Raw genomic sequence first — 8786 nt, forward strand, 5'->3', positions numbered from 1 at the left:
AATTTGCTGGAAATAAACTATTCCAGCAAGCGGGAGATATTGACCTATGAGTGCTTCATGTTGACAAATGAGGTTGTTAAGCCATGGAGACTCAGGACAATGTCCTTTACAATGGCGAGATCTGGCTGCCACCGCCTTAACCAAGTGATCGAAATCCACACCCACGTTACTAGTAGGGGAACGATCTGCCACTAAATGCCTCTCAGCATGACACAGTGGGGAGTACACAGTGCCACTTGGAAAATATTCTTGCCAAAAATCTTTAACTTGACACTCCTCAGCCTCAACACCTGACTTTCAGGACACCTTTCTCAACTGGAGTTCCTCAACTGAACCAGAGATCACAGAAAATGAGTTGAGATTGATTTATTCAATGTTCCCTACGAAACTAGTACCATTCTATCTGCATGGGATAAAAGTTAATTCCAGACATAAAATGGGTGCCTTAGGACTTTACAGCTCAGTCGTCTCATGGATCCTCAGTTGCCAAGGATCAACTTAAACAAGGAAATGATCAGAGAAATCCAGAATATGAGATATTGTATAAAACAACCCTCCTAGTCTCTTCAAAAAGAAAATGCTGTGAAAAGTAGAGTGGTATCTGTTAATTAAAGGAACTAATGACCTCTCACAAGAGATGATTTTTGTGTATTTTTTACCTTTATCTACGAGGATCATATATTTTATGCTCTCTTCATATCAAGCTTGTATCGCTCAAGATAATGTCTGTGATTTACCCAAGCTATTTCATGATTCAGTATTGACCTCCTTTTTACTACTGTGTAGTATTCCTTTGCACAAATATACCACCATTTATTTATCCATTTTATTGTTGATGGGCATTTGGGATATTTCCAGTTTGGAGAAATTATGAACAAACCTGCTTGCACAAGTCTCTTGGTGGCACATTCAATCATTTCTCTTGAATATATACTGAGGAATGGCATTGCTGGGTCATAGAGTCAGTACAAGCTGAAATTTATTAGATTCTGGCAAACAATTTTCCTAGAATTGTGGTTGAACCAATTTACACTTCCAGCCAAAAGATCTGAGAACTCCAGATCCTCACCCCTTGAGGGAGATGGGGAAGAAGAGATATTGACAAGGGAAAGCTATGAGAAAACCTTCCAGGGTGATGAAAATATTCTATTTATTGCTCTGGTTAGTGCTTACATAGGAGTACACTTGATAAAAATTCATCAAGGCATAAAACAGCTCTTAAAAACAAAATCAATTATTAAAAGATTCATCAAGGGGGCGCCTGAGTGGCTCAGTCGTTAAGCGTCTGCCTTCGGCTCAGGTCATGATCCCAAGGTCCTGGGATCGAGCCCCGCATCGGGCTCCCTGCACATCGGGAAGCCTGCTTCTGCCTCTCCCACTCCCCCTGCTTGTGTTCGCTCTCTCGCTGTATCGCTCCCTGTCAAATAAATAAAATCTCAAAAAAAAAAAAAAAGATTCAGCAAGGTACACATTTAAGATCCGTACACTTTGTATGGAGGCTCTACTCCAAGGAGAGAAGAGAGGCCAAGAGACTAAAAAGACTTAACCAAATTTATGGGTAAGTCTTGACTGGTTCCTGGTTCAAGACAAAAACCAGTTATAAAAGATCATTTGGAATCAACTGGAGAAGTTCTAATATAGACCGAATGTTAAATGTTATTAGGGAATCATTTTAAAGTTTCTTAGGTGTGATCATCCTATCATGTAGTTGGGTGGGAGGATGTCCTTATTAGGAAATGCATCCTGGGGGCGCCTGGGTAGTGCAGTTGTTAAGCGTCTGCCTTCGGCTCAGGGCGTGATCCCGGCGTTCCCGGATGAGTCCCACATCGGGCTCCTCCGCTGGGAGCCTGCTTCTTCCTCTCCCACTCCCCCTGCTTGTGTTCCCTCTCTTGCTGGCTGTCTCTACTGTCGAATAAATAAATAAAATCTTTAAAAAAAAAAAAAAAGAAAATGCATGCTGGAGTATTTAGGGAGGAAGTGTCACGATGTCTGTAGTCTACTTTCAAAGGGTTCAACAAATAAGCCTATGTGGGGAGGGGGACAGAATGTATATACTCAGAGACAGAGATAGATTAAGGATAAAAAAAATATGGAAGAAATGTTAACCACTGTTGAACTGAGGTAGTGGGTACAAAGGTATTTGTTACATTCTTTTCTCAACTTTTCTGCATATTTTTAAATTTCCAAAATAAAACATTGTGTTTGGGGGCGGGTATAGAAACCTAAAGCGACTAGCTGACAATGACAAAGTACCTAAGAAGAACCTAGAACAAAATCGACGAAACTTGACTCCTAATTCTGTGCCCTCCAATATCTTGTTGCTTCCAGGTGCCACAAACCGAATGCTTGAATTTGAATACCCTTTTTAAAATTAATTTCCCTCTGCAACATACCCCCAATTGTCTAAGCAGACAACACAGAGACACCCCAGATTTCTCTTATAAATAAATTGAACTGGCATTCTGCCTGCAAACTTCCCTCTGCAAATATCTTTCTTCCTCCCTCTCCCTCCCTCCCTCTCTGGCTCTTTCCTTCTGTCTCTGCCTGTCTCTGTCTCTGTCTCTGTCTCTCTCTCTCTCTGCACCTGTCTCAGGTCACACAGCCACCTTCAAAACCTCTCCACAACCCCTTTACCCACGTCCAGATTCCCTTCTTCTAATGCAAAAGCCGAGTTGAAAGCTGAGTGGCCCTGGCACCGCACAAAGCCCCCGTGCTCCCCGTCTCCCCCCAGGGCAGGAGGGGGACACCATAAAGTGCAGCTCTTCTGTTTGAGGTTCGCCAGCCCAGCTGCAGCGCTCGCGGAGCTTCTCAGGTGGCTGGGCCGCTTTGAAGGTTTACTTTCAATTAAAAAAAAAAAAATAAGAAAAGAAGCCAAATCAGCAGCTGTCAGGGAGGCAGGGAAGATTTATTCAGGGTGGTCAAAGGGGAGCGTGGCCAGCAGCAAAGGCCTGAAGGTAGACGGGAAGGAAATTCCAGCCGAGAGAGAAATTCCTCCTGGCAAGGTCAGGCCGGCCCGGGCGGGTCCTTCTGGGGAAGGCGGTCCTGAACCCTTGTGGCGGGGGCTCGGTCACCAGGGGGAAGAGGGTCCTGTCTGCAGACACTTGGAGGGTGGGCTTGGGAGGAGAGCTACCCGGGGGAGGTAAACGGATGGGGCCTCGCACGCATAGCTTATTAATCAGATGAAACCAGGCCTGCGGGATCAAGACAGGACTGATTTTAAAATTGCTTCCTGATTCAAAAGCTGGTGTGGCCCACCTCATAATGTGATGAGGGGTGAGGAGGCCAGGTCCCCCGGCGGTTCTGCAGGCACGGAGCCTCCCTTGAAGTCGGCCTGTGAGGGGACGCCGCGCAGATGTGCGGAGAATGGCGGCCGCCGGGGTCTGTGGTTTTATCACCTTTCATTTCCTGTCTCTGTTCTTCTGTGGCTTCAGACGTTTGACACGCTATTGTGAAAACTAATGTGTGCTTTTCCAATGGAAGGAGCCAAGTCCCGAGTTAACCCTGATCAATGTCCAAGTAACTTCTAGAAGTAAACAGTTAAGCTACAGGCATGAGTTTGAAAACAATTCTCCTCAGCCCCTCTCCCCATGTTTACCCTCCTCCTTTCCACCCCATGTTGGGTGAAGCAGCAATAGAGAAGCGAGAGTGGGTTCCGTGCCCGACCCCTTTCCCCCACAGGTGGTGATTATCCCTTACACCTGCTCGCATTGCACCCTGGGTAACAAAGGTTACTATTGAAGCGGCTGGTGATGCTAGAGGATGACGCCCAAATATCCCAGACCTCATTAGCCTGTGACTACTTTAAACATGAATCTATGTGTTTATATCCTAATTTTATCATAATATATACAGTGAAGAAGAAGCATTTAACTTTTAGAGAAATCATGAAAGATTAAGCCCGGACCTGTCTGATTCCCATACATTGGCCTTTCTGTACCTGTCCTGTCCTGTCCTGACAGACGCCCTTGTACATGCCCACAAGCCGGGCTGTCAGCTGCAGTCAGCATGAGGCAAACACAATCCTCCCCCCCCCTCCCCCCCATTTCTGGCTCTCCTTTCTCTTTGCCCACCACGCGCGAAGCCTCCTGTCTGGGGAAGGCGCAGTACTGCCAGGGCCGGTCAGGAGAATCCAGTGGTCATACTGACCCCCAAATGAGGTGGAGGCCGGGTTCTCAGAACAGTGCTGGGTTCCTGGCAGCGTGGAGGAGAACGGCTTCCTTCCTAGTTCTGTGTCACATTTTGACATCTGGTCACCAAGGCAGTTCTGTTAAACCAAGAGAATCACAAAGTCTCTCTTGATATTTTTTATCAACTTCTGGATCACCCCCTTGCCTGGAAGGAAGTCCTCAAGTAAAATAAATCTATCAACTTCCGGTCCTCATTCCTCTCTCCAGAAGAGTTCAAATATAAGCTAGGAAGATGAATAGACATTATTATCCACTCCTTTCTTTCTTGCCAGTTTTTCTTCCCCCCAAAATAAATTTCTCTTTCCCAAATTGCAAAACAAAACCTCACAGGATTTTAATAAACGAAGTGGATATTGATTGATAGAGATGGAATGAAAGTATAATCTGCATCAACAGTATCTGGAATTCTTCTTCATCAAAATTCTGTGTAAATCTAAAAAAACCTATCATCACTGAGGGATGTCCCAGTTAAACGGTATGGAAAATTGGGGCCAAGATAAAAATTTTAAATGTGGATTAGGCTTATGGAACACGGTGTAACATGAAATTAGAAATTATTTTGCAATTAAAACAATTTCTCTTTTTAACTCCTAATAATACAAGCTTTGGGGGCTGGACATTAACTAGACCTAAGCTGCAATACCAAATTTAGTCAGTAGGTGGTGCTTTCTCAAAAGGAGAAAATGAAAACTGTTTTTATGAAAGATATTTGAAGTTAGAGGATCATGAGTTTACAGCTGCCTCTGACTGTTAAAGTTTTGGATATTTTAGCATACCAATTTTACAATGAGAAATAGATAGCTACTTTGGGGGGTCACCGAGAAATGTAAAGAATAGACGAAAAAGAAATGCCAGAAAGACAAGCACAGGCTAGTGTTATCTGTACGATAAGAGAATTACTGTTTTTCAGTGAATTTTGGAGAAGAAATTTTTTCCAATTTTATTGAGAGTAATTAATATATGCCACTGTATAGGCTTAAGGTTTCTAGCATGATGGCTTGATTTATACATATTGTGAAGAAACTGCCACAATAGACTCAGCTAACATTCTTCTTTCCATATAGATACAGTAAAAAGAAAAGATTAAAGGAAAAAATGTTCCCCTTTATTAAGAACTCTTAGGATTTACTCTCTTAATGACTTTCCTGTATACCATACAGGTGTGTTGGCTACAGTCATCATGTTGTCCACTGTATCATACTGATAACGGAAAGCTTGTAACTTTTGACCACCTTCTCCAATACCCGCCACCACTCCCCACCTCTGGTAACCACCAATCTGTTCTCTGTATCTGTGAGTTTGTTGGTTTTTGGATTTTGGTTTTTGGGAGTCTTTTTTAGCCTCCACATAGCAATGAGATAATGCAGCATTTGTCTTTTCTGACTTATATCACTTAGCATAATGCCTTCAAGGTCCATGTCATCACAAATGGTAGGATTTTCTTAGTTTTTTATGACTAATATCCCATTGCATGTGTATACCACATCTTTATCCATCATCCATCAATGGATGCTTGGGTCATTTCCTTGTCTTGATTATTGTAAATACCGCTGCTATGAACATGGGGTACAGATATCCTGTATTATCTTTGGATATATTCCCAGAAGTGGAATTGCTGATTTGTATGTTAGCTCTATTTTAAAATTTTTAAGAATGCTTCATCCTGTTTTCCATTGTGGCTATACCAATTTTCAATAACACCGACAGTGCACAGGGTTCCCTCTCCTCCACGTCCACGGGAGCATTGGTTATCTCTTGTCTTTTTGATGATGGCCATCCTAACAGGATGTGATATCTCACTGTGGCTTTAGTTTGCTTTTCCCTAACTACTGGTGACATGCAACATCCTTTCGTGTACTTGTTTTGGCCTTTCGTACATCATCTCTGGAAAAAATGTCTATTCAGATCCTTTGCCCATTTTTTAATTGGGTAATTTGGGATTTTTGCTGTTGAGTCATGTGAGTTCTTTAGCATTTGGGGTATTGACCCCCTTATAAGATGCATGGTTTGCAAGTATTTTTCCCATTCCATGGGTTGTCTTTTCACTTTGTTGTTGGTTTCTTTTTGCAGAAGCTCTTTTTGGGAAGAAAGATTTTTTTTATAGGCTTGGAGGTCCTGTAATGTAGTGATTTTTTAAAAGACAATAATTTGGAATGTTTTTACAAAGAAAAGATTACCAAATGATACTAATGAAATAGGTACAGAAAAAGAACTTCTATACTTTCCTCTTAGTCTTAAGGGATTTATAAAAGATTCCTTGAGAAAAGATTCCCGTTCTTGGAATGTGTGTGTGTGTGTGTGTGTGTGTGTGTGTGTGTGTGTGTTGATGTATGTGTGTTGATGTGCGTCTGTCTGTCTCTCTGTATCTGTGTGGCTGTGGGGGAGGCGAGCAGAGGTGAGTGGGTGTACAGATGTGTGTATGGGTGGCTGTGGGTATGTAGATGTGTGTATGTCTGTGGATGTGTGAGACAAGGTGGATGTGTGTGTAGGTGGGTGGTGTACGTTTGTGCACAATGGTACCTTATATGAGCACCTTGGGGCGGTCATACCTTCTAGCAAGGGCGGGGGTGGGGGGGGAAGAAGTCGTTGTTTTGTTTTTACAGAGTTTAAAAAGCCTTCCCTGATTTTATGAGCTTAATTCAATTTAAAATATTGACAAGTGAGATGGCTGTTATCAGATTTCTTTAAATTGTAACACAAAACAGCATTACCCATGTTTTTATTCAGTGGCTGTGCAAACAGAACTAGACGAGAGCACAACTATGTGGAATTACTGCCATCTAGTGGAGAAAACAGACACTGCTGTTGTGAAGGTCGGGAGAGACCATGAGATTTGGGTTTTGTTGATTTGGATTAGTTTTGTTTTTATTTGCTGTGATTGGGGTTTTGTTGAGTTCATTTACATTCACTCCCTTGTAAAAGCTCTGACTCACTAAGGGTCTGTGTGGGAGGAGTGAGCAGAGACCTGGTAGGCGGTGAGAGGCCGTGTGGCATGGGGCTCAGACCTCTGGGCTCTGGGGACAGACTCCCTGAGTTCAAGTTAGTCATCTCCTCTCCATCTTCTTCAGTTTCCTTGTCCATGGAATAAGAATAACAACGGTACCTTTTACCCAGGTGTTCTAAGGAAACAGGTAATTAATCTTGTCTGGCACGTACCTAAGTTTCCACGTTACCATTATCCATGGAAATCCTATTCTAGTCTTTCCCAGTCAAAGCCTTGTCCGTGCTGGTCAGGGAGAGGAGCTACCTGCGTGGCCTCGCCGTGCGGGGACTGGGTTGCGTGGAGAGACAGAGCCAAGCAGGCGAGCTCTGCAGCGAAACAGCTGCAGGACACTGCCCTCTCTTGCACCCCTACCAGCGTCACTATAAAAGAAACAATTCACCATGCTGTGTCACTTCACGGCCACGCACACTCGCGTGCACGTCCGTGTTGATTCCAAGCCAGCTGACATGTAACCCTTTCAGGCAAGGATGGGCTCCACCTAACCTGCCCCCCAGCACCCATTATGTGGTATGAACCCCCTTGCAGCTCATACCTCAAAGCCCCAGACATTTTCCTCAGTCCAGAGAATGGTGTAGAAGGGTGTGGCCTTCAGAACTCCAGGCCATCCTCTTGTGTGTCCTCACGAACGCCAGAGAGGGAAGAATACTGAGGAGTAGACCATGGTGTCCCACTCCATACCAGGAGGACTGCAGCCCCTTGAGAGCTAGTCGTGGCTCAGTAATAGTAATGAACTTAGCCCAGCCTGAGCCACGTGATGCCGGAGGAACAAAGCCCAAAAATCAGGGCTGAACTCAAAACAGAAATAGATAGCGAGGAAAGACAGAACATCCAACCAGTTGCTTCACTGCCACCTTGGCCATGACCCAGATGCTTCCAATTGGGGCAAGAGCACAGGAAGGATGGAGTAATCACTTTAAACCATTTGTCTTCCGGGTTCCAAGAAGGACCCAATAAAAGCCTTTCTTTCAAGGGCAAAGTGTAACTTTTATGTCTTTATCGTGACTATTGAAAATTTTAGATTTTCTCTTTTTGTTTTTAAAGATTTTATTTATTTATGTGACAGAGAGAGACAGCCAGCGAGAGAGGGAATACAGCAGGGGAGTGGGAGAGGAAGAAGCAGGCTCCCAGCGGAGGAGCCCAATGTGGGACTCGATCCTGGAACACCGGGATCACGCCCTGAGCCGAAGGCAGACGCTTAACGACTGCACTACCCAGGTGCCCCCAAAATTTTAGATTTTCTGAGCGTCAGAAAAATGCTTCAAGAGTTCCCTACACTTTTCTTGTGATATGCACGGTTCTGCCGGCATCGCCCATCTGCTCGTGCATGCTGTCTACTTTCTCCATTAGCGTATTCATCACAGTTATTTTACGTTCCCCGTCTGGTAATTCCAGCCTCCCTGCCTTATCTGGTTCTGCAGCTGGCTCGGTCTGTTCCAGTTGTGTTTTCCGCCTTTAGGTATGCCTCATAGTTTTTTTCTGATAGCCAGACAGGATGTACTGAGTAAACGGAACTGCTGTAAGTAAGCCTTTATGATGTGGTAGTGAGGTGTGGGGGGAGGGGAAGTGTTCTTCAGGCCTGTGATGAGGTCTGGGTC

At 44.2% G+C, this 8786-nt stretch overlaps 1 long non-coding RNA gene across 1 annotated transcript; it reads right to left on the reverse strand.

Annotated features, from left to right (window-relative positions):
• Positions 1-2827: 2827 nt before the first annotated feature.
• On the reverse strand, positions 2828-7974 carry LOC123782076 (uncharacterized). Its single transcript, XR_006776902.2, has 3 exons — positions 7724-7974; positions 4147-4264; positions 2828-3523 (listed from the first exon to the last, which is right to left on the reverse strand). It is a non-coding gene; the product is annotated as an uncharacterized LOC123782076 (long non-coding RNA).
• Between the last annotated feature and the right edge of the window lie 812 nt (positions 7975-8786).

The sequence above is a fragment of the Ursus americanus genome, chromosome 19, assembly GCF_024610735.1.
Source record: "Ursus americanus isolate L20-20 chromosome 19, mUrsAme1.1.p, whole genome shotgun sequence".
Taxonomy (NCBI): Eukaryota; Metazoa; Chordata; class Mammalia; order Carnivora; family Ursidae; genus Ursus; species Ursus americanus.